The sequence below is a fragment of the Camelus ferus genome, chromosome 2 (assembly GCF_009834535.1).
Source record: "Camelus ferus isolate YT-003-E chromosome 2, BCGSAC_Cfer_1.0, whole genome shotgun sequence".
NCBI lineage: Eukaryota > Metazoa > Chordata > Mammalia > Artiodactyla > Camelidae > Camelus > Camelus ferus.
Genome location: NC_045697.1, coordinates 39118680 through 39145107, shown reverse-complemented (window position 1 = coordinate 39145107; position 26428 = coordinate 39118680). Strand labels below are relative to the sequence as shown.

Here is a 26428-nt window from a genome sequence, read left to right as displayed (position 1 = left end):
CCTGTATCCATGAGTTTCTTTCTATTTTGTAAGTAAGTTCGTTTGTGTCATTTTTTAATTTTTTTATTATTTTTTCTTTCACAACTGAGATTTTATTGGTTGTTTTGAGGATCAGTACAAACATTTCAATTTGTACACAATTCTTAACACACACACCAAAAATCATGTAGTTGTGACTCTTTTCCAAACAGTTATTCCAGTGACTTTCCAGCTGAAAATTTGAAAGCAAATTTTCCTTAACAGGGTATCAAGTACCAGTATCATCCAATGTTGATATGCTGTTACATCGTAAGTCCCACCAATTCACAATTTAATATCATATACACTACATACTAAAATTTTCAATCGTTCACAGCACATTAACAAAGTTACTAGGAAAACTGGACTACCACGACCAAAGATGTTACAGAGTACACAAAATTCCGATAGAGGAGAGCCAAGATCAAGGAGTGGTTTGCTTTAGGAAACAATTCTACCAAAAACAATATGGGAAGAGAAGTAATTTCAAGTGTTCAAGACATTAAATGCACAACTGACTCCATACTGCAATTTAATTATGCTCTGTATTATAGGATATAAAAACTAACCCCCTATCTGTGGAATGTTAAGCTGACACTGAAAACAATCAAAGCCTCCCATATTCAATATCCCACTATTTTCTGGTTGTATCAAAAAATAAACAACCAGCAAATTATTTCACCTCTTAAAAAAAAGCATTTACACTTAAAAAATGGGATGAGGTGGGATTCCCTCCTTCTGGAAAATGTTTCTAGAGCTACTAAAAAACTTGCATTTACAAAATAGTTGATAAAAATATTCCTCTGGATTGTACAAGAAGGGAGACAGGGACGACTGATAAAACCAGGTGTATGCTATTAATCAGACTTCGCTTCTTTCTCTCCTGCTTCATCTCATTTTTAGTTTCTCCGTTTTCTGCAGGTAAATCTTTTGTCTCTTGGTTAGCCACTTCGGCCTGTTTTCCCTTTGCTCCCCTTTTCCCTTTTGTTTGCACTTCTTTGAAGATTTATCCTTTCCTGCCGCCTTTTTGGGCTTTGTTTCCACTTTCGCAGAAGCAGGTTTAGCGGACAACCTTGCTGATCTCCTCTTGGGCTCCTCTTTCGCCGCCCCCTCGGCGGAACTGACCTTCCTCTTGGGCATCATGGCAGCGGGGCAGGCATGTGCCGGGTGCCTGCGGGCCGCGGCGCGCCGAGAGCCTTCGCGAAGCTGGGCTTAGTGGCCGCTGCCGCTCCTCCCACCACCCGAGCTGCTGGGATCCGCCTGTGTCATTTTTTAAGAGTCCACATTTAAGTGATATCATGTATTTATCTTTCTTTGACTTACTTCACTTAGTATGATAATCTCTAGGTCCATCCACGTTGCTGCAAATGATACTATTCCATTTCTTTTTATGGCTGAGTAGTATTCCAGTTTATATATATGTCACATTTTCTTTATCTAGTCATCTGTCAATGGACATTTAGGTTGCTTCCATATCTTGGCTATTGTAAATAGTGCTGCTGTGAACATTGGGGTGCATGTGTCTTTTTGGATTAGAGTTTTCTCTGGATGTATGCCCAGGAGTGGGATTTCTGGATCACATGGTAAATCTATTTTTAGTTTTTAAGAAACCTCCATACATATTATTTTTATATCTTCCTTTTTCTCTTTCATTAAAATATGAATTTCATAAAGAAAGGGATTTGACTGTTTTGTTCATTGATGTACCCTCAGGGCCTAGCACGTTATAGATGTTCAGCAGATATTTCTTAATGAATGACTGAATCCATTGCTATTTCATGACAGTGGCAGAAAAGAGTGCTTTGGTCACCATAACATGGGCCACTACCTTCTGCTGAAATGTGGTATCTTTGAGGGGGCACAAATAAACAGTTCCCCCGGCCTGGTCTAGGTCTAAACCAATTGATAAATAAAGCTAAGTTTCAGCAGAAAGAGGACAGAATATCAACTTGTTATTGAAAGGACCAGTGAAAGGACATGCTTATGTCTGTAAGCAAGTCAGTTACCTCAGACTGAATCCCCAAATTAGGCGCGTGTATCTACAAAGCAACACTGGACCACAGCAAACCTCTCCGAACAGGAGTGGAATGAGTTCCCAGGGAAGCAGAGAATTCTCACTCCCCAGAATAAGGAAAGAGGAAGGAGCTGGGCTAGTCATGCAGTTTCTCCTTCCAAATTCACAAATAACATATTTTTCTTCTTGGAGGTGAGTGGGAGGTAGAGCAGTTGATGGGATATAGTAGAGAAATGTGTGGTGAGAGGATGGAGCGGGTAGGAAGTTTTACCCTAAAAAGTATCTCTTCATACGGAAGAAAACATCAGGCATGGGGAAGAAGCACTGTCCTCTAATGATATCTGTACTGTTCTTCTCTTGATTTTTTTTTTTTTTTAAGGTTAGAAGTAATAGATCTCACGTATTTGGAATTGTCACTTTTGCTTTCTGCAAACCCAGAGATTAATAGGGATTTGGGCTTCATCTGAAGGTTCAGGGAATGATGGAAGGAGTTTAGCAAGCTGGTGACATGATTAGATATGCTTTAGTAAGATCACTGGTGGGAGGGTGGAGAATGTTGGAGAGGAACAAGACTAATGCCATGTGGCCACTTGGAGGTTGTAGGTGTAATCAGATAAGAAGCAACTAGGGCCTGAATGAAGGAGAGACCAGGAGGAAAGCAACCAGATTCTGGAACTATTAAAGAGGTGGGGCCTCAGGACTCAGTAATCACTCTGTATGAGGAGAAAGAGAGGAAGCATCAAGGATGTCAGTGTTTCATTAGGGCAGTTTTAATGGAGTCCAAGCGGAGAAGCAGTGGGAGGTGACAGAGGAAACACTAAGGACCCTGTAAGAACCATCAGTGAATGGGTGGTGAGACTTTGAAGAGTGGCCAGAGGAAACCAGGGTGAAGAAGGGTTTTAGGATGGGAGCCTTATTAGCAAGTTAACGTGATGATGAGTGGAGAACAGAGAAGAGAGGCAAAGGGAGAAGGAAGAGAGAGGACAGGAGATGTCTGATAGAGTAAGGACTCGTGGAGGTAGGATGCGGAGTCCTCTATATACAGGCTGGATAGGAAAGAGGCAAATACAGGGAGGAATTCACAACTCTCTCCTCCTATGAAAGCAGCATCAGAGCAGTGATGAACAGATGCTGAGTGAATTAATGAATCAACGCATGAAAAGATGCATTACATGCTGGACACATTCAGGCAAGCCCCAAACAGCAGAACTCTAACAAAGGCGGGCATGTTCTCAAGATAGGTGGGGTGGACCTCTAGTGGCCAAAAAGGAAACCCAGAAATCTAATAGCCAAGAACAAAACTGGAATAAAACAGCTGGGAAAAATTTAATTACAAAAGAACAAACAGATAAAAGCCTTGCTCTACAATGCTGTCGATCTACTTGTATATAATTTTTGCTGTGTTGTTCCTTATCAGTAGGGTTAATGGCATATGCCTTAAGAATTCAGTTTTATAAATAACTACTTAGAGTGAATGGCTTATGGAAATGAAGCCAATAATCTTTTAATTATGATTAAAACTTTAAAAAAATACCTGCAGGAGGGGACTAATTACTTATGTGTGGAATTTCATGTACAAGCTAGATAAAATAAAAGTATTTATACATTTTCAAATAGAGAAAAGGGGAAGAGACAATGATAATCAAATGAGCCCTTGTATGCCAAAGTCTCAAATATGATGAAAACAGTGAATGTAAAGATACCAGCAGCAACAGGATTTTTTAATTAAAAATACAAAACTATAAAGAACGTTGAAAAAAACTTCAATCCTTTAAAGTTAATAATCATATCCTAATGTCAAGTTACTTTCAGTAAACTAGGGAACAATTATTTGTTAATGTAAACAATAATTCTTTTAGGAGCCTGAGTGTTTTCTAAAGGAGATCAAATTGAGTGTATGCACCGCCCAGGCCTGGGGGTGGAGGCTCACCCTGTCTCATAGACACATGACAGAGAGTGTACCTCTGCCCCCTGGGCCCAGGGGTGGAGGGGAAACCCATCTGCTCATAGACACATGACACAGGGTGACCCTCCACCCCCAGGCCTGGTGTCTGATTGCCTGATTAACAACTCAGATTCCCTGCACTCTAGTCGATTGAGCTCAGGTTTCTTGCATTCTGGATTTTTCCTTTTCCTTTCCCCTTCCTCTCCCTTTGCCCAATGCTCATTTCAATCTAAGCTACCAATGAGTCCCTCCTCTAGTCGTAAGACCCCAAATCTTGGGGACGTGGAGGGCGAGGACTGCTCTAGCTACTTCCTGCTCATCTGGGGTGATGATGGAGCTCGCTGGGGTCCCAGACTAGCTGGCTGTCCTTGGGCAGGATGTGAGTGAAGGGTCAGTGTTCATCGAGGGGCTTGTATCTAAGTGGTCTTGGCTGATTGCTTGATTACCTTTTGTTATATCATTATCTGAAGTTTATCTCTAGACAAGAAGAAACACTTTTCATAAGAAGTTTGAAAAGATAGAGGTCAAATATATAGAGCTAATCCTAGCCAAAGGACAAGAGGGACAAACAAGGGTCTTAAAAAACATTGATTTCTGTGCTTTCTGTTGGTTTAGGTTTTAGAAAGCAGATGTCGCAGTGAACTAAAGGAGGAGTCAAAAGGGGGACCCTAATGTCAGAGACATTTTCAATTAGTGTTTAAAAACAGTCTGGTGGGGGCCCTAAAAGAGAAAAGATTTGAACCAGGAGACATTTAAGAAAGAGGTTTATCTAACAGGGATCCATAGTCCCCTAGGGCGATGGAACAGTCTCACTGGAGTGTTGCTTGGAAAGCAGTCGCAGATCACTAAGAGGTTAACAAGAATAAGTGGCTCCCATCGGTGAACCAGATCTCATCAGGGTTTTCCAGGCCTTGGTCGCTGAGACCTGTTCTAGCTCCTAGAGAAATGGATGGGTCTCATGACATAGGTGAAAGGGAAGAGACTCCTCTGGTGATGGTAATAGTGTGTAGCTGGATTGAGTGTGCCACAAACAGAGACAGCGACATCTGGGTTTTCCAGTAATAATGCCTGATATTGAAGAAGCCGAGCATCTGAGAGCCAGAAATGTCCATTGCCATTTAAAGGTCAGAAACTTGATGGTTAGTGTATGCTTGTATAGGGGCCCCCAGAGTTAGCTTAAAAGCTTCCTCCAGGAGAGTGGAGAGGGCTCCCAACACTCTTAGGCAGGAAGGCCAGCCTCAAGCAGTGGGATCTAGCTGCATGGAGAGGTATCCCATAGGCTGTTGGGTAGGACCCAGCCATTGGGTGAGGACCCCCAAGGCTATTCCTCCTCTCTCATGAACATAGAACTGGACAGGCTTTGTGGGATCTGGAAGCCCCAAGGCCAGGGATCTTACTAGGAGATTTTTTTTTTTTTATCCTTCCATTGCTTCCTGTTGGGAAGGACCCCACTGGAGAGGTCTTCCCAATCATCTACCCCTACGGCCCCTTCTGGGCAGCTGGGGATCCAAGATCCCCATGAATCAGCTCATGGATCTGGTGTTTAACGTATTTAATAGAGACATGGCTAAAGAGGCAAAAAGGATTCAGGGACAACAGCGAAAGGCGCAATTCTCAGTGGCAGCCTTCATCTCTGCACCACCTCAGAGTTACCCTCCACCAAAACCCATGGCGAGGACAGGATCCAGGATGCCTGCATCAGAGCCACTGTCTCGCCTAAAAGGGACCTGCTTTAAGTAGTCAGAAGGGCCACTGGAAAAACAAATGCCCCATGTATGGGAAAAGTCCACCAGGACCCTGCCCCATATGCAAAAAGGCCACTGGAAGCAGGACTGCCCCCAGTCCCGAAGGGGGCTTGGGGCTCCCAAACCAATGACTGAGATACTAAAGACTGAGGGGGCCCGGGACCCTCCCTGGCTTCCCAGAGGACACCGGGTCATTTCTCCGGTGGAGCCTTGGGGAACCCTTGACGTGGCAGGTAAAAAAGTCGTCTTCTTATTAGATAAGGGAGCCACCTACGTGTGCTGACTGATTTCCCTGGACCCTTGTCCTCCCAATCCTGTGTAATAATGGGGATCAATAGAAGGCCCCAAACAAGATGCTTACTAAAAATTTACTTTTACACGGGAGTTTTTGCTGGTGGCTGTGCCCCATCCCCTCGTTTGGAAAGGACCTACTTGCTCAGTAAATCCCAAGAAATAATCCCATTCAAAGACCCTTACATGAAAGAAACGCACCAAAAAAAAAAAAAATCTATTCTTGGCTTTGGGAGCCTGCCTCAGTTCCAAGCCAGAACAGGTCTCCCTTCCACCCCATACTGATTCTCAAGTAAACCCTGCTGTCTGGGAAACTGAGGTCCCTGACAGAGCTACTATTGTCAGATTATCATCAGAAATGGGACCACGTGAGGCTACAGGCAAGCCTCTTCAGATCAAAGGCCAAACCAAGAGCCTAAATTAAAAAACTTCTCAAGCCCAGGAAGGCTCCTCAAAAGTGTTCATAAATAGATGGCCAAATGGGAGGCCATCGGTTGGACTAAATTGACCATAGCCAAAATTCGGAGCCTAATAAAATTTTATGGAAAACTCTCCCCTAAGCTAAATGAGAAAAAACAAAACTCTTTGTTTTACAAATCTAGTCTTTACAGGACCAGAGGTGTGGCTCCAAAAAGGATACAAAGCCCACCAACCCTTCCACCACTCCCAACACCTCCCCTATGTATTTATCTTAAATATTAAAAAAAAAAAAAAAAAAGAGAGAGAGAGAGAGGCTTTTTTTCCTGGCCTTTAAAAAACAGTCTTTCTAGGAGAAACTTGCCTTCCTATGCCTTTGAGATACAAATATTCTACCTTGCCTTCTCCAGGAACTCTGATCTCACCATCATTTTAAAATGCAAATTTCAAAAAAAAAGGGAGGGGGAGAGGTAAATAATTTGGAACTTAATTGCTAAGGACAAGTAAAAATTTTATCTCTTTTTCATAAATATTAGTAAAAAGGCTTAGTCATCTAGATGGGCAACTTTGATTTGTTCTATCTGCCAAAAACCCCAGTTTGAATCCAACCTCTTCTGTAGCCAATGGGTTTTAATTTGTTGTATCTGACTCATGACTAAAATTTTAAAATGAAAACTATAAGGTGTCTGGTTTGTATGTCACAGATGTATGGTATTGGCACAATTAAATGGTAAAACAGCTCTTTAACTGGCTGAAAGGAAATTAAGTACTTCTATAAATACTCAAACATAGAGAAAATTGGCCAAAATAAATTTCAGGTTCACGTTATCTAAAAAGGATTCAGTACTGGTATCGGTATTGATACCGATAGCTTAAGCTTGTTGGTTTAATTAATATACACGTCTTTAGAGACCTCAGTGTTAAGTATGATAGTGCGGTTGGGCCCAGGCTTACTAGAGGGCAAGCAAAACTTTATTGTATCTGTTACAAAGTTGTCAACAAAAGAGGTAACTCAATGTAAAAAAACTTTTAAAAAGTAAACAAAATAACAGATTTGGGGTAAACTCTATAGGAGTTTTCTTTTGAAAGTATCTACCTAAAAGTGTCTCTCCAAATTTTGGTACTTAAAACTTAAAACTAAGTTAAAACGTTCACTGACTATCTGTGTCATTTATAAAATTTTAAAACATTAATTGCTGGGCAAATCTAAGTTTATCTACCTTTGGTTTAGGAAAGGGGAAAAAAAAAAAAAAACTAAAACATAAGTTTCCAGTCAGGAAATGGTTTCTGCCAGAGACTTAAGGTTTTTGAGGGTTACAATGATAATATATGTAATTAAAGCTCCTAAAATAAGTATTTCAGTATACAGTAGGAAAGAAAGATGTATGTTTGCAGTAAGAGTTTCATAAAAAAAAAACTATGAAAAAAAGTAAAAGGTTCCATGCATAGTCAGGATTTTAAATAGCTAACAAATTCAAAAAGTTCTTTGTAGCCCCAGCTAACTTTAAGATGCTTTAAAGAAAATCTGAGATATCTCGGATATTAAGGTAATTTTTCTAGGATTATTTAATTTGTTAAATATAATCAGCCCTAATTCTAGTAATTACAAACAAATCTCTATCAATTACAGATGTTCAACCAAGCCTGTTAAGTCTTTTTGTTGTTACAGACTGTCAAGTTGTTACAAAGGTGCTTCATCTTCAAAAAAATTCATCAGAAGTCTATGGAAACAGTGGATTACAACAGTCCCCAGGTCAAGTGATGGCTATGCAAAGATTCCAGCATACGCTCAGCTCTCTGGACCCAAAAACAAAAGGCTGTCCTGCCCCTGGGCCCCTAGATTAGGCATTCAGAGATTTTTTTACTCCTTGATAGGCAGGGCCAATGCCCCTACTCAGCCTGAAAGTAGTTTCAGAAGACAGACCATCCCCCACTACAACTCCATAAGACTATGGGAGTAAAATCTCTGAGAAGGGAATAAGACAGGAAGGGGGCAGGGCACAGCCATTCAAGGAATAACACAGCAATTGATACCAGAATGGTGAAAGATTCAATCCCCAGTAGGACTTGAGGCTCAAAATGGTAGGAGTTTTGACTTCTTGTAGACCATGAGTGTCATTATATGCCCATTGTAATATATTGGCATGGTGAATAACACGCCCACAGGCGCCATGACAGTCCCAAGGCTAGCCACAGAAGGTCAAAGAGTGGGAAATGGCCAATTTCCTGAGAATCCCAGCCCTTTCCCCAGATAAGTTAGACTGATCCTTCCACTTATTAACATATAAAGCAAGGGAGCCCATAAAAACTGGCAACAGGGAACCTCGCGGCCACCACCGCATCTCTCTCCCTCTTCAAAGATGGCCCCCACCCTGTCTATGGAGTGTGTACCTACTTTTACTCTAATCTGAGCACCCAAACCCCACAACTCATGGCCTTTCTCTTGCCTCTTGATGTATCTCTAAATAAATCTACCTTTAACTAACTAAGTAAGTAAATAAATAAATAAATAAATAAATGAAAGATAATTTGTCCCTCATATGAGCTGAGGTCTAAGTTAGGCCTGGAGGTGGATGTACACCTCTATAATATACATGCTTTATACATATATGTCTCATATAATACATGTGTATATATAACATAATATATGTATATATTACATTATATAGTATATGTTTATATACATGTATATATTATATAATATACATATCATACATATCCATACACAGACATGTGTATACGTAATACATATATTATACATATCCATACACTGACGTGTTCGGATACACACGTACCCAACATTATATATGTATATATGTATATATTATATTTGAATACATACATATATTATATAATATACATATTATATATACATATACATACACAGACCAGTGTATTTATTTGTACACGTAAAACAGACCCAAAATACGGGTGCACATCCATCCCCAGACCTGTGTATGGATGTGCACCCCTTTAACAGACACATGATATGGGTGCACTTCACCTCCAACCCCAGGTCTGTGTATGGAGGGGCACCCGTTCTCAAAGAGACACATGATACAGGTGCACTTCATCTCCACCCTCAGGCCTGGGGGTGGAGGGGCACCCCATCTCATAGACACATGACACAGGGTGCCCCATGGGCAAAGAGTGGGAAGATAAATAATGGGAAAAACCTAATGAAATAAAGTTTCTTTCTAGATTCCTCAGGGGCCAATGAGACAGGAGGGAAGGGGGCAGGTCACAGCCACTCAAGGAATGACAGCAACCAAATTGGTGGAAGAGTCCCCTCCTAGTTGGCCTTGAGGATTAAGAGGTTTGACTTCTAATAGACCTTGAGCTTCATTATATGCTCACTGTAACAGCATGATCAAATAACATGCCCGCAGGCACCATGACAGCCCCAAGGCTAACCACAAAAGGCCAAAGAATGGGCGGTGGCCCAATCCCTGGGAATGCCAGCCCCTTCCCCAGGGCAGTTGGATTGATCCCACCTGTGGGCATGTGAAGCTATTGAGACCACAAAAAGTGACACCACCATGCCTGGTTGCCCTTTGTGCTCTCTCTCCCCTTTGGAGACGGCCCGCACTGTCTGTGGAGTGTGTACCTACTTTTACTTTAACCTAAGCACCCAATTCCAACACCTCTTTCCTTACCTTTCTCTTGCCTTACACTATGCAGTATGTATCTCTCTAAATAAATCTACCTTTACTCAATAGTGGCTCGCACTTGAATTCTTTCTTGCGCAAAGCCAAGGACCCACACTTGGCAGGGCACATCCCCAGGGCTCATCCGAGAACTGGGACTCGGCCCTCCTTACACCCCACATCCGATTTCCTGCATCACTATCTCTGGGCTGATGAGTCTAGAGCCATTTCCAATAAAGGAGAATGCATACCCCACCTTTAGGTAGAAAAAGAGAAAGGAAAGACAGCTATATCTTAACTGGCTTATCTCAAAATGATTTTTATTTCAAAGAGCCATATTATGGGTGACATAATCTGGTTTCCTTCAACAGTAAATGCTTAGATACCAATCAGTGTTCTAAATGCTTTATATAGAAAAAAACATTTAATCTTTTATAGCACTAAAAGTGGGTACCATTATTATCCCCCTGGTCAAGGTCACATGGAAATGGCGGAACTATGTTTGCAACACGGGCAGTCTGACTCCAGATCCAGTGCTCTTCACTGGCCCATCATAGCACTGAATTGTAATTGTCTACCTCCCCCCAGTAAACTGTATATTTTTGTGGTCAAGTACAATGTCTTCTTTGTTATTTGGTACCCAACCTTCAACACAGTGGGTGCCCAGTAATACTTTTGTTCAGATGAATCAGTTTTCTTGGGTTTGATTTTCTGTCAGAAAATGGGTGATAAAAACGCAAAAACTCACTCTGCCAACCTCCATTTAAACAACTCACAAACAGAGGACCCTCTCCTTTCTCTCTGAACAAATCCCACAGCAGATCAATCACTCAGTGGTTGTAGACAGACTTCTCTCTTGTAGACTATTTTCCATAAGTCAAGTTGTATTCTCACCAAAACTCAACTGTGTGTGTTCACAAGCCTGTTATGCGAGTCTCCAGTTTTATTTTAATTAAAAATGGAAAGAGAGCATAAACATAAATGTAAAAACATAAAGCTGTTTAGATGAGAATTGTGTCAAATGCTTTGGAAAGACTTGCTAAAAGACAAATCGATAAAAACAAAACAAAAATATCCTTGAATTAGGTGTAGGTGAAGCAACTGTAAATAATTCAGAAATTGTTTTTTTAATTGTATATTACCTTGTCGTGATAGTGTCTTAAAATTCTCACCATATCTTCAAAGGTACATTTTACTCCCCAGCAGATATTTAGACTGTCATTTTGGTTGTCATGATTGGGGAGCTGTTACTGGCATCTAGTGGATAAAGAACAGAGATGCTACTAAACATCCTACAATGCACAGGACAGCCTCAAACAGCAAAGAATTACTTCATCCAAAATATGAATGGGGTCGAGAAATCCCATTTTAAAGAAGCCAAAACAGGAAATCATAGGTGATTTATTTTGAGTATGATTTTTGCAGTGATAGCACACAGAACTCTAACTAGTTGAAACATTCAAAGGAAAGGTCTTGTGTCTTGTGTCAGTTAGGATTAAATTCAGTTGCAAGTAACAATGACTCAAAATAACAGCTAACAGCACTGCCCATCCTAGAATGTGGCCTTCATCCTCCTGGTCTGTATGATAAACATGAGAACTCCAGGCACCCAGCAGCAGGACGGAGAAATGGACAAAGAAGGATAAAAATTGGGAGAAGCAGAGGACAGGCACCAACTTTCTTTTAAAGGAGGTTCCCAGAGGCTACTGCACAATAATTCCACTTATATCCCACTGGTCAGTCCTTAATCACGTGGTCACACCTAGCTGCAAGAAAGGGTATCTTATAGTAGGTAGCATTCCAGCTGGCCACGTGCCCTGTCACTGTCTTACATCAAAAGATTGGCAATTTTTGTTTTCATTTCTATGTTTTAAGATAAAATGTTTAGGGTATATATTATTTTTTATTATCGTTTCCTTGCTTTAATTCACCTTTTCAATGAAATGACCAGTTACCGCTTGTCTCAGTCTCACTGGGATAAGAGGGCATCTACTCTCCTGTGAGAGCAGCCCTGGAACGCAGCATCTCAGTGAGCCTGGGGCAGCCAGAGCACATCAGGCTCCTAAATGGAGCACAGAGGACTGAACGGTGGATAGAAAGGGGGAAAAAAGAAAACTTTCCTTCAGAGTTTGGCCCATGGCCAGCCCTGCTTAGGTCTTTATAAATTGAGATAATATTAATAGGAATGTATATTTCATTAATTTAGAGTGCTAAACAGTTTACGGTGACTTACTGCAAAGTGACGAAAGGTGATCCCCATTTACTAAAACATTACACACACACACACACACACACACACACACACACACACACACACCAGAAATACAGCAGGCTGTGTATTTAACTTTCCATTAAAGTGGGACTCTGTACACCATGGTCTGCTCACTGTGACCAGTTCTAGTTTTGTCCCTGATGGTAGCTGTGGTTCTGAGCAAGACATATGACCTCTCTGGCCTCAATTCCATCAAATCTGAGAGTTGAGTTTCACTACGCCATATCAGTCTTAGGGCCACCATAATAAAGCCACAAACTGGGTGCCTTAAAAAACATAAATTTATCTTCTGACAGTTCCTGAGGCTAGAAGTCTAAACTCAAGGTGTGGCAGGGTTGGTTCCTTCCAAGGGGTGTGAGGGACAATCTATTTCATTCCTCTCTCCTACTCTCTGGTAGCCTCAGGCAATCCTTGGCTTGTAAACTGCGTTCTCTCTGTGTCTTCACATGATCTTCCCTCTGTGCATGACTCTGTGTCCAGATTTTCCCTTTTACAAAAAGGACACTAGTCATACTGGATTAGGGCCCACTCTACTGACCTCATTTTAACTCGATTATCTATATAAAGACCATCTTTCCTAATAAGGTCACGTTCTGAGGCACTGGGGGTTAGGACTCTAACATATCTGTGGGGCAGACACAACGAAGCCCATGACAACCCTTGAAGTCCAGTTCTGAACCTACTGCTTTCTTGAGCACTGCTGCTTAGATGCCAGTATCTTAAAAGTCCAGACAAGAAGACTAGATTCCCCAGTGCGTCTGGGCCTTATGCCAGGGACTGAGGTGGCAGGCAGCAGGATATTCACGTGGAGATGGTAGTGACGAGCAAATTATGAAGCTGGAGGATAGTCAAGTAGGTACGGTGGCATGTCCTGGACTTTCATTTAAAAGTCAGCCAGACTGAACCTTCTTCTGAGGTCCTTTTCTTCAAGCATGTATTGACCCATTGCTTCAACATTGCAGATTTTTACATTAGAAAAACCATTTTTTTGTGGAGAATAGAAATCATTCTGTAGGATGTTTCTAGGAAATCTAGGGAGACTTGGGTCTTTGTCCTCTCCTCAGCTATTTTGTGATGAGAATGCCTCAGGTTATTCTCCAATTTTGGTCTCCCTTTCTCTTTTCCAGCCAAATTGCAATCAGTATAAATTACCAGGATGTCCCAGAGACTTTAGCCCCATTTGTTGAAGTGACATGTCCACTTAACTCAGTGAGTGTACTCTGCATGAAAATCTGATAACATATTTTTTCTTCCTTTGTGTACTTATAAAATATGTCCTCTTTTCCTTCCTTCCAGTTTTATTGACATATAGCACTGTCTAAGTTTAAGGTGTACAGCATAATGATCCGATTTACACACATCAGGTAATATAATTTTACAGAGTAGACTAGCCAAATTTTCTTTAGTTCTTTTCTTGCATTACTTAAGAAGTAGTGACTCTTTTGTTGGATATAAGAATCAAATGTGACATAAGTAGTTCTGTTTTAATACTGATATCTAAAAAGACACAGAATCCTTCAGTGCTTTTTCTAGGTCAAAGTTAGAGAATGAGGTATGTAATTAATCAATTGTAGACCAGATAATTAACTGATGTTACTATCCAGGGATGGGAAGTTTCCCAAAATTAAGAATATATTAGAGGGGGAGAATATAGCTAAAGTGATACAGCGCATGCTTAGCATGCACAATGTGCTGGGTTCAATCCCAGTACCTCCTCTATAAATAAATAAATGAACCTAATTACCTCCCCCAAACCCCCCCCAAGAATATACTTAATAGCTAAACTGTGTGAAATAATAAAGTGTTCTTTTAAATTCAGAGGACATGTGTAGGTGACCCACACACCCTACACTACTAGTCAGAAAACAGGTCTTAATAAGCCTCCCTGGTAGAATGCTCAGTACAAGTGTATTATACCTGATGCCCTCCCATGTAGCACACCTGATCAGCTCAGATGACCGTGACTCCTCCTCCAGGTGAGCTGCTTTGTACTTCAGGGCTCCGCTCTCTGACCTCGGTCTTCAGTGAGTTACTAGGTCCTCTCTGAGTGACTCTTCGGGGATGACTCCCTGTGCCCTGGGGTGATGGAAACATAGTAGAGTTGGGCTTTCACCCTCACTGTTTCCTAGATTCAGCTTTAAAAATGCTTAAGTAAGCATCACCCTGGAAGAATCCAATGTATAATGACATGAGTCTGTTTAATACAAATAGTGGAACAGTTTCAATATGGCAGGTAACATTGTAATATGGTGGCCCTGAGCAGGCCACCCCCAAATGTGCCTCAACTGCATATTAATTATTTTGAATTAAAGTTACTTAAGACCAAGCCAATGCAAAAGGGACCCTGACTCTCCTCTCTGTTTGCCTGAAAGAAAGAAATTAATCTCTTGTGAAAGGTGCACTCCTTTCATCTGAAGGTAGGACAGTCTTATCACCAGAGATGGGGAATTCAGAACTGAAAAGCTTGGATAAACAAACCTTGTTACTTCGTTTATTTACTACCTGGAGCTGAAACTCTGTTGAGATTCTTTACTAATTAAGCACCCAAAAAAAAGTTTGTCTTGTCAATTCCTCACGATTTTATTGGTTTTTCATCTAAAAAGTATAAAAGCTGCCTGCTTTGGTCACTTACTAGGTCTCATTTCTAGGAGACCTCTGTGTACACGAATAAAAATTTGGTTCTTTTTCTCCTGTTAGCCTGTCTTGTGTCCATTTTATTATTAGTCTAGCCACAAGAATTCAAGAGAGTCGAGGGGGATATTTCTTCTACCCCAGCAGTTGGTGAGCCAGCCAGGAGACTGGCTGGAGCTCACTTTCCATCCTGAGGCTACTGCAGCTGAGAGTTCCTGGGACATCTGATAAAGACCAGCATAAGTTAAGATTTCTTACCACATCAGCGTCCTAGATCTCTGCCTGCAAGGTCTCGTGGAAGGTAAAGTGGAGAGAGTCCCTTTTCTCCCTCTCTAAATTTAGATTAGCAGGAGAAAACATTTGTTGAGCCAGTTCCTTAGACTTAGCAACTCTTGAGAATTCTTTTCTTCCTAGAGATGGTCACTGTTTTTCTTAGTCTCTTGTCTATCGTGTTGTTTGCCATAAGGAGGAAGAACCATAGGGCAGAATGCAGGCACAGGCCCTATAAACCTGCTGTCTGAGCCAGCCTCACAGACTAGCGAGTTGATGGTTCACACTAGACCTGTGTCTATTTAGACAAAGTTTGCTGTGGCTTTTCTATGTAAAAACCAGATGAGGTTCTTCCTTCCATTTTGTTTTATGTCTTGAGAGCTTGGCTTTGTGTCCAGTGAGAATATTCTCCCTGGTCTATGCCATTTGGAAGGTACATTTGGTAGCCTGTTGAATAGATTGGGATGCTTAGACACAAAGTTAGCACTCTGTTTGGCCATGCCAGCTCTCAGGGTGGTTGGTCTTAAGGGGTCCCAGTTCATAAGGAGCTGGTGTTGTCTCAAACTTTGCTGCCTTACTTTCTTTGACTGACCATGGGAGTGAACTTTCTGGATCATGTGAGGGCTATATACTCTTGTGAGATGCCTCTTGTGTCTTTGGTTAAGCCTTAAGAAAGGCTGATTGGTTTGGGTCACTATTTAAATTAATATTAAAGATCCTACTAGTCAATGGCCAGACAAAGAATCCTATTTAAATTGGCTATATTTAAGAGGAAAACACTTTTGAGAATTCTCATCATAAACAACTGTTGTATTGATACTTACCAGAAGACCAAATTGAAAGGAAAAAATAAAGTGTAAGACCAACATAAATTCCCCTTCTAAAAAAAAAAAATTGCCCATCTCCTCAGTAATTCTCCAAGCTTGCCTACAAATAAAGAGGAAACAGATCAGCTGGAAACCAATATTCAAGGGCTAACCAAAACAACTGTTTTTGCTTCCAAACCTCTACAAATCCAGAAACACAACAAACCAAAGCCCACTTATCTTTACCAATCCCCAAACCTTGCCTATTCCTCTCAAAATGCTTCTAGATATTATAAAAGATCAGAATATTGGAGCAAAATTATCCTATACTTTAAAAATTGTTTTAAAATAATAATTATCCTAAGGCTTATGATAATAGACAAATAAATATACTCCAAAACTCCTAGGAGAAAAGTTACATTTTCTTTCTCTGTCCCTTAAAGCTATAAATCTTATTATGTCTTTGAAATATCAACATAGCCGACCTTGCTTGAGACTGAGCCTAGATTAGCTGAATTGATAGAATTTGAAACCAAAAAGAAAAAAGAAAAAAAGGGAAAGGGGCCTTTTAAAACACAGACTGCTAAAAGGATTCTTTTGCCCAAATTCTAGGAAATTACAACCCCTCTACAACTGCTTGTCAAAGACATACAGATCTTAAGTCTTCTCCATAAATAATAAACGTTAGTCATCTGAACAAGTAAACTTGATTCATTCCAACTTTGTTTATACACTAGTGAGTTTTGTATTGTACCTGATTCATGACTGAAGTTTTTTGTTGTTTTTTCATGACTAAAGTTTTAAAACGAAAACCAAAAAAACTCTGGTTGTGTATATGTCTGTATGGCTATGCTATGGATGTTCTTCTGCCTCTAGATGGTACTGACAAAATTAACTTGTAGAAGAGCTCTATTTAATTGTTTTTTGTTTAAACAAATTGTTTGTTTACAAGAACTTACATTAAAATATAATAAAAACTAAACCAAATGTTTTTCAAGTTCTAGGATAATCTTTAGGAAATAAAAACTAATTTTGAGCTCGTTCATTTAATCAGTATTTGTATGTATTCAGAGTTATCAGTATTCAATATAATGCAGATAAAAAATATTGTTCTACTTGAGTTTACTTGTCTAGTGGATTTATGTTGTCTCTGTCACAAAGAAAGAAAACGGAAGGAAGGAAGGAAGGGAGAGAGAGAAAGAAATAAAGGAAAGAAAGGAAGAAAGAAAAGAAAGAAAGGAAGGAAGGAAGAAAGGAAGAGAGAGAAAGGAAGAAAGGAAGAAAAAGGAAGAAAAAGGAAGAAAAGAAAGAAAGAAAGAAAGAAAGAAAGAAAGAAAGAAAGAAAGAAAGAAAGAAAGAAAGAAAGAAAGAAAATCTTAAGATAATGACTGCTTTAATGACTCATGAAATTTTCATGAGTAATCTAAGTACGATTGTTAAGAACAAATGAATTAACTAGATGTAAATGAGGTAAGAGTTTTTAGCTGAGATTTTCAAAAACAATTGTCTTATGATTTGTATACTTAGTTTCCTAATTCTCTTTGGTAATTTAATTTACACCCTTAGAGTTTTGCTAAGTTACATTAAATGATGGGAATTCACTGGGTGTCTATATCATTTCCAAATAAGATAATTAAGTGGGAAGGTATAGCTCAGTGGTATAGCACAAGCTTAGCATGCACAAGGTCCTAGGTTCAATCCCCAGTTTCTCCATTAAATATAAATAAATAAACCTAGTTATCTCCCCCCCCCCAAAAAATCCCAAATAAGATAAAATACTGAAACATTAATCACTAAAACAAGTCTAAGTTTACCTACTTTTGATGTCTTATTACAGAGGAACTAAATATGTTTGGGTCTATTAGTACATATATTTTCCATTTTATTGAAAATATTACACTATAAAGTAACATATATTTCTAGAAATTATAACATGTGTTTATAAGTTCGCTAAGCCACAAAATGTTAATACAGTTCACAATTATTTACTTCTTTATTTCCCCCCAAATTAAGATTTTAAAAGATTAAGAATTCCAATTAATATATTAATTATACTAAAATTAAAAGTACTGGAAATAATAAAAGAAAGAAAATGTGTTTGGGGGTAAGTAAAGGTATGGAGGTGCTTTTGTTAAGGAAAAAGAAAATGATTTTGTCCTAAAGCTGGTTATTTCTAAATGGGAAAGAAAACAAGGGATGTATACGTATATGTATATGTATATGTATATGTATATGTATATGTATATGTATATGTATGTGTATGTGTATGTGTGTGCACACACACATACACATACACATAGAAAATTATAAAAAGGTTTGTAAAAAAAGGACTCTTTAGAAAGGAATTTTATGTGGAATCAGGAATGGCTAAGTTTGGAATTTAATTAAGTAAATGAGTTTTAATATCAAAAGTAAGTTAATACAAAATTAAATTTGGTTTTTCTCTCTGTTCAAAGAACAAAACTTTCTTACATTGCTCTGGTCTTAATAAGAAATTATTTAAAAAAAAAGGTTTTCTTTACCTTTAATATAATCTGTCTAGAAAAACAAAGATTCTATATTTTGTCTTTATCAGGTTTTTGATCAGTTAGAAGACAAAACAAAGTCTTTTCAATACTAAAATAGCTAAGGCTTTTTATAACTATTCAACTTTCTGTATTTGCCAGGGAAATCTTTGTCACTTTGATTAAATGGACAGCTAAGTATTGTTTCACAGTGACCTATGATCCTATTTGACCAAGTGTTTTAAAAACTTCTGATATTTTTGACAAAATTCCCAAAAAAAGACTTACTGACCTGGAAATAACTTTGGAGTTTTCCAGAGGGCCCCTGGAACACCTCAAAAAAATTATTTTCTCTCATTTATAACAGAGATATTAAACTTATCAAGCTTATTTAGTAGGTTAAATTATAATGGGAAGCATTGTGAAATAAAGGATGATAAACCTTCTTATGTTATACTATGTGGGTAAGTATTATTAATATAAATGTTATAGAAAATACAAGAAATTCCTAGAATTTGGATATGTCCTAGCATAATGTTAGTCATAGTTCTAGTTATTATCTTAAAATGATGTGTCTCAGAGATAACCAAATTTCCTTATCAGTTCCATTATAATGAATCAAATCTTTAATAATGGACATTTTAAAGTCTTTTATCATTTATACACAGTTATTGTTTCATGCAGATGCTTTTACAAAAGCTTCCTGCAAAAAAGTGTTTTATCTTCAGGGAAATTCATGGAAAGGAATCTAACAAATATGCTAGAATATAAGTTTCTGATGACTTTCAAATCATACCTGGGTAAGAATTCACAGAACTCTAATGGAGAAACTGATGGCTTCATAAAATTTCTAACAAAAGATCAAGCGAAGCAAGAATTAATTACATATGACTAAATAAACTGAGAGAGATAATTATAATGTTTTATGATTTTTTAAAATTTGAAACATTGCTGTTCTCCTAAATGTTTTGTTTCTCCAGATTTAAGGAAAACACTTCTCTTTTCTCTTACACTTACTATGACTTAGAGCAGTTTGGTACAATATACTTTTGTAAGCAGAATTGAATCATTTATCTTTTTCTCTCTTCTGGATTCCTCCAGAATTCAGAAACTATCAGTGAGTATTCTTATTTTCTTGGCAATAGAGTTATTTGCGTACGTTTAGTAAGAATCTGTTCTCCTTATAACAGGACACAACTGGAAACACTGATCATATTATCAAAGCTTTGACTGGAATGTCATATTTGACAGAGATGCATAGACTCAGATATGACCAGACAGCTTTGAGAAACAAAGGTTGACTTTACAGAGTCAATAAAGCTCCTTAGAAAAACAGCTTTCAGGGCTCACAGCAGCCTTACTAGGTGAGTAAGGAAGGTTACTTCCTGGCAGGCCCAGGACACTGAGGATATTTTGGGGACCTCATGAAGAGAGGAATTCACCCAAATCTGTGCCTATTGCAGGCAAAGGCTGATGGTGAATGTGTGGCTTTGTTTCTTAGCCTTGAGAGGCTATTGAAAATATAATCTGAGATTCCTTATAAGAAGTTCCAGCAAAGCAGATTTAAAACAGCCTATATGGTCAATCGCTATTCTTACTGTACTTATGTAAACAACCAGGCCAAGTTTATTGAATCTAGACTTCTTTTGCAAACAGATTAGTCTAATTTGGCTACCTTTGGTAAAAACCGGGGGTAATTACAGAGAGAAAACTGTGTTTCGGCAGAAACTAAAATACACACTTGTAGATACCAGATCCTAGTTCTGTTCATTGTCTTTGAGGTTTTTGTTATTTACCTGTAAACTAGACTGTATCGTCAATTCTTCTAGTATTCTCTAGTGTCTAGCTATGACTCTCCAAACTAACTTTTCCAAACTTCTCCTATTCTTTTGATTTGGAATCACTGAGAACTAAAATTGCCCTTCTTTTCCTGAAGCTCTGCAAACTGAAGCTAGACAACTTGATACAAACTTAAGGGAAATTGCTGCAACAGCTCATATGTAAACAACCTTTGTGCCTGTTGCTGTATGAGCCAGAAAGTTTACCTAAACACCTGATGACATCATCAGATATTTCAAATTGCAAAAGATCCTTCAACTCTAACATCTAGAAATCTTAACTGACTGCCCTCTGGGCTCAGAAGTGGGTTTACAATCTGCTCCAATCATTAACTTCTGTTTTATTTTGTTTCCATAGATATGCTTCTTATTAAATACATGATTGCTTGCACCATAGGCCCGACTTTGGGAACCCATCTGCATTACCATCTCCAGAAATAAGTTTAACTGAACTGACCTATTGTCAAGTCTAAGAGACTGGTTCAATGAGATGGAAAACACTATCAGCTCAACTTTTAATATGTGAAACTTCCAGGGAAGTTTCAAAGGAAGTAACTGTTGAGGCCCAGGGAAGGGCACCCCAAAATATGCCTCAATGGCATATTAATTATTTTGAATTAAAGTTACTTAAGAAAGATCCAGTGCAAGAGGGACATTTTGACCCTCCTCTCTGTCTCCCTGAGAGCAGGAAATAAACCTCTCATAAGAAAGGTTCACTCCCTGCATCTGGAGGGAGGACACTCTTATCACCTAACAGAATTCAGAGCTGAAAAGCCTGTATAAACAAGCTTTGTTAGTTTAATTTACTACCCTGAGCCAAAACTCTGTTTAGATTCTTTACTAATTAAGCACCCAAAGCATAAGTTTCTTTCCCTGTCAATTCCTCACAGATTTATTGTTTCTTATTCTAAAAAGTATGAAGCTTGCCCGCTTTGGCCACTTACTAGGCCCCATTTCTACAAGACCTCTGTGTGCCATTATTAAATTTCTTTTCCTCCTTTTAATCTGTTTTATGTCCATTTTATTATTAGTCCAGCCACAAAAACTCAGGAGGGGTAGAGGGGGAAATTTAATAATAAATGTGTTTTTATGGGGTTGTTCAATTTGCAGGGAAGATGGCCATGATATTAAAGTAATTTGAAGCGGACCAAGCTGACGGAGCAGCTTACAGAAGAGAAACTGGATAAAACACCTTCAACTGCACACTAGATGAACTTCATTTTCCCTTTCTCTCTTTTTCTGTGTTTCTTTGCATACAATTTGTTAACCCACATTTTCCACGGTGAGATGTGGGAGAAAGCCACAGGCAGTGACTAGTAAGTAAAACAACAAAAAATCCGTGTTTTTGGCTTTGGCCACTTGAGTTATTGTGAGGATGACCTGTGTTGGAATAAACTCAGCAATGTATCAATTATCACTGTTCCCTGTTGAATATCTGTTGTCACATGGCTCCTTTCCTCTGAGGCAAAGATGAATTTCACTAAGGGAGGAGTGGAGTCACTGTTGAGGGTAAGGTTTATTCCATTCCATCTCCCTGAATCTTGGATATTTAATGTATGTGTAACTGGTACAGGGTTCTGCACAGAGCAAATATTGGCCATCTGTGTTATGTTCTTTGGAGAAATGTCTATTCCAATTCTTTGCTCACTTTTTAATTATGATATTTGTCTTTTTTGTTGAGTTTTAAGAATTCTATATATATTCTAGACACAAGTCCCTTATCAAATATATGATTTGGAAATATTTTCTCTCTTTCTGTTTTCTCTTTTTGCTATATTGATAGTGTCCTTTGTCAAAAAAAAAATAATGTCCTTTGACTAATGAAAGTTTTTAATTTTGATGAAATCCAACTTACCAATTTTTTTTCCTGTCATTTATGGGTTTTGGTGCACACATAACATACCATTGCCAAATCCAAGGTCATGAAGATCTGCACCTCTTTTCTTCTAAGACTTATCATTTTAGCTCTTACATTTAGGTTTTTGATACACTTTGAATTAGTATTTGTATATGGTGTGATTTTGTTCTTTTGTTCACTTGGGATTTTTTGCACTAATTTTGATTTGCTAGAATATTACATTATTATATTATTCATTCTGATTGCTGGGTTTTTTGACACTCCTTACTTGCCTTACCTTAATCCTGCCCCTGCAAGGGCCTTGCTTTATAAAACCTTCTAGTGAAGGTTTTCTGGAAGGTTCACCTACTGCATTGTGAATAGGAATCAGTTTAGAAATTTTTCATATAACTTTTCAGGAACCCAGTTAGTTTATAACAAAAAGGTACACCTCTCCTCTATGTTCTTTCTTGGTGTTTTAAAGCCTGTAGATGCAACCAAGAGCCTCCAATAACATAGGGTTGGGTCTGCAACTCCAAGGCTACCATCGCTTCTCGCCCAGCTCCCAAACTCCCTCCCAGCCATTGGGATTTCTTCATTCTGAAGAGTACTTTGTTTAACCCTGAGTGAAAATTAAAGTTATATAAAAACAAAACAATTTTTATGTCTCCCTATTTTACTTTATTTTCATCCCAGCCCCTGTTATTTATTCAAAGTGCTTTTTTTTAAAAAAACAAACTGACAGAAATCGATACTGCAGGAAGTTGGAGCCCAAAACAAACAACTATATTTAAAAAAAAAAAAAAAAAAAAAAAAAAAGCACCTAGGTCTAGCAAGGCCCTGGTACGCAGGACTCTGCTGGACCATGTCAGAGTATACTCACCCAAACGGCCAGGATTTGGCCTCTAGCCCCTGGTGCACATCCTGGGCCTCTGGCATTTTCCACCCTATATCTCCCAGAACCCAAGCTGGTTTGAGATACCACAGGGGTAACCTTTAAAACTAGCCCCATGTTGGGTCCAGAACACACCATCTAGACACAGAATCAGCCTGAGAGGTCAAGCTGCCTGGGGTTGGGCAGTGAAGCCTTGACAAGCACCAAGCTGGCTATTCCTCCCAAGGCAGAGCACACTGTACCCCTAGAGGCCAGGAGTTCAGTCCCCTGCTATTGGTTGACCTGTCGGATTAGCAGCTGCAAGTCGAGGGTACTCTGTACTTCCTCCAAATCAGCCACAGGTTTTGTGTATGGGTCTTGTCATGTATAAAACTGTTCACATGGTAAGGTCATAGGGTGTTCTTGCCCCTCCTGCTAATGCAGGAGACCAGCCCGAGAAATCATATATGTATGTGTAACAGTCGCTTAGCTGTATACCTGAACCTAACGTTGTAAATCAGCTACACTTCAATAAAAAATTAAATAAAATAAAATAAAATTCATTTTATTTTTTAAATTTAAATTTTTTTTAATTTTATTTTTTGGGGGAGGTCATTAGGTCTATTTATTCATTTATTATTAGGTTTTTTTTTTTGGAGGTACTGGGGATTGAATCCAGGACCTTTTGCATGGTAAACATGCATTCTATCATTTGAGCTATACCCTCCCCTGCAAATTTATTTTCTATTATGAAAAAAATGCAAAAAAAAAAAGACATGAAAAGGGTAAATAACTTTTTTTCATAAAGGTTCTGATGATTTCAGTTTAATCAATCAGCATTTTGAGTAGAAGTTCTAGAAACTAGCAAAATTAATCCACTTTACTAATACGGGTAACCCTGCAAAGTCAACATCTATATTCCAAAGATGTTAAGTTTTATACTTCATCACCTTCTTAAGGTGTAAGAAAAAAAGTTAATTTATCACAAGTAAATAAAGACTGCATGTATCATATGCTCTGAGTTTATATGAAATAATTAAAATGGATTTGCATTAATGATCTGTATAGCCATTTCATGTGCCCTCTTCTTAGTTCAGGTCAGAAGTACAGAGTCCAGAAAACAAAGAAAAGATAAATTCATATAACAAGAAACATGCTCTCATCTAATCAACAGAACATAGAAAAAATAGACCTAACACTTCAATTAAATTTACAGAAAATCCTAATTACTATTCTCCTCAAGGGACTGAGTATTCCAAGGACCCTAGCTGACTTCTTATCTCCCCCTAACACCTGTCAAAAACAGCGGAGGAGGATATAGGTCAGTGGTAGAGTGTGTGCTTAGGATGCATGAGGTCCTGGGTTCAATCCCCAGTATCTCCTCCAAATATAAATAAATAAATAAACCAAATTACCTCCCCCTCATAAAACAAAACAAAACAAAAAAAGCCTAATTACCCCCCTCACCCCCCACAAAAAAACCAGATCAGACCAAATAACATATACTGACTGTTGTAGTCACCAATCCATCCCCAAGCCAAATATACCAAGTACTTTTTGCTGAAATGATTAAGAATCTTTTCTGTACTAAGTTCTACCCTACCCCTCATGGTCAGTTTAAGTCTCTCCCATCTTTTCCTCTAGGCTCTGATATCCCACGTGAGAGATCTCTTCCTCCAACAGTGCTTATGATACTGGCATTTTGAATATGCTACATTACAATATTTATCACTCCTGTTTTGCAAAAATCATGAAGAGAAAATGTCATCAAGCATAAAAAAAGACATTTTTATACCCACTTTTCCAACGCAGTGCCAGAAGACCCAATGACTTTTGTTCTTAACAGCAAAAGCCTATGCAGCACCTCCAGCCAGAATGAGAATAATACACCAGCTGTTACAAGCTTAGTTACAGAAAAGAGGGACTGAACTGGCTAGGAATAATGACCTCTCCCTCTAACTCTACTTCTGGGGCTCTCCCCGCACCACTTTGTTGTTCAGTTTTTCCTGTCTCTCAAGGCCCATTACCTCTCAAATAAGGGGACAGTCACTACTCTGGACTACATGCTTCTTTACAATCACTCATGTAAAACTAGATTCTAAAATTATATCCTTGCTATGATTTTAACAACACTAAAAACATGCATATGTGAAAAGAAAGAGTACAATGAACCTAGAAAAATTAAAATAGCTGGTATGTTTGGGTGATTCTCTCATTATTTCTTATATTGTTGTGATAATGCAACAAATAATCAAGAGAAAAGTACTTTACATACTTTTCTTTTTATGACTCCTTACACTGTGAAAGAAAAAACTGGGGATTTCTGAAACAATATAACTATTTCTGGCTTGCTTCTCTTAGTAGTTCATCATATTTCTGCGTTCTCTGTTCCCAGCTATTAAATACCTACTATCTGAATAAGGATTAGGGTTTTGCATTACTTGCAAAAATGTATCTCTCCATTAGATAGAATAAATTAGTTGTTGATTGACGATGTTGGAAGTACACTGCTAAAAACATCTACTAATTTTTTTTTCTTTTTTTAAATTTCAAATCAATACCCTTATTTCACTTTTGTTACTTTATCAGAATTACTTGTCTTACCAGTTCTTCAACTTCTCCAACGAGCATGTTGAGCTGCAGCTTCTAAGTCTATAGGTGGAGCAACTTCCACAATTCTTTGAACAGATATCTGTTCATCCAAAGAATACAGCTGTTGTCTGACATCAAAATGGGAACTGAGAAAATACCTGAGTTCATAATCAGTTACAACTCAGTGATTTTGCTAGCACACTTCCCCATTTTCATTATCATGAAAGTCAACAAACACTAATCATTACAAGCGAAACACTCTATACCCATCACTACATAAAATACTATAAGGTATCCAAAAAAGGGATGAGACTAAGAATACTTTCTTTGTAGAACTTTTTGTTAAGTTTGAGGAAATGAGACTTATTGGTAAAATATTTAAAGCAGAACTTAAGAACTATAAGAAAGTTCTAATTTACAAATGTCCATTCAAATTTCAATGATCAATTTCATCCAAACTCTTTGAAACATTTCTCTAAAAACAATGTCAGGAGAGAAAACTAAAGAAAATGCATAGTCAAATACAAAAGTAAGTACAACATGGGTGGACCTTTAGGTTAGTATGCTGAGTAAAATAAGTCAGATGGAGAAAGATAAATAACACATGATTTCACTCATATGTGGAATCTTAAAAAAGCCAGAAAGCCCAAACCAACCAATGAACAGAAGAACAGAAAAATAAACCCACAGATATAAAAAATAGATTAGTGGTGACCAGAGGAGAAGG

At 38.5% G+C, this 26428-nt stretch overlaps 1 pseudogene; it reads right to left on the bottom strand.

Moving 5' to 3' along the window:
• Window positions 1–50: 50 nt before the first annotated feature.
• LOC106730012 lies at window positions 51–25819 on the bottom strand (annotated as a pseudogene).
• Window positions 25820–26428: the final 609 nt, after the last annotated feature.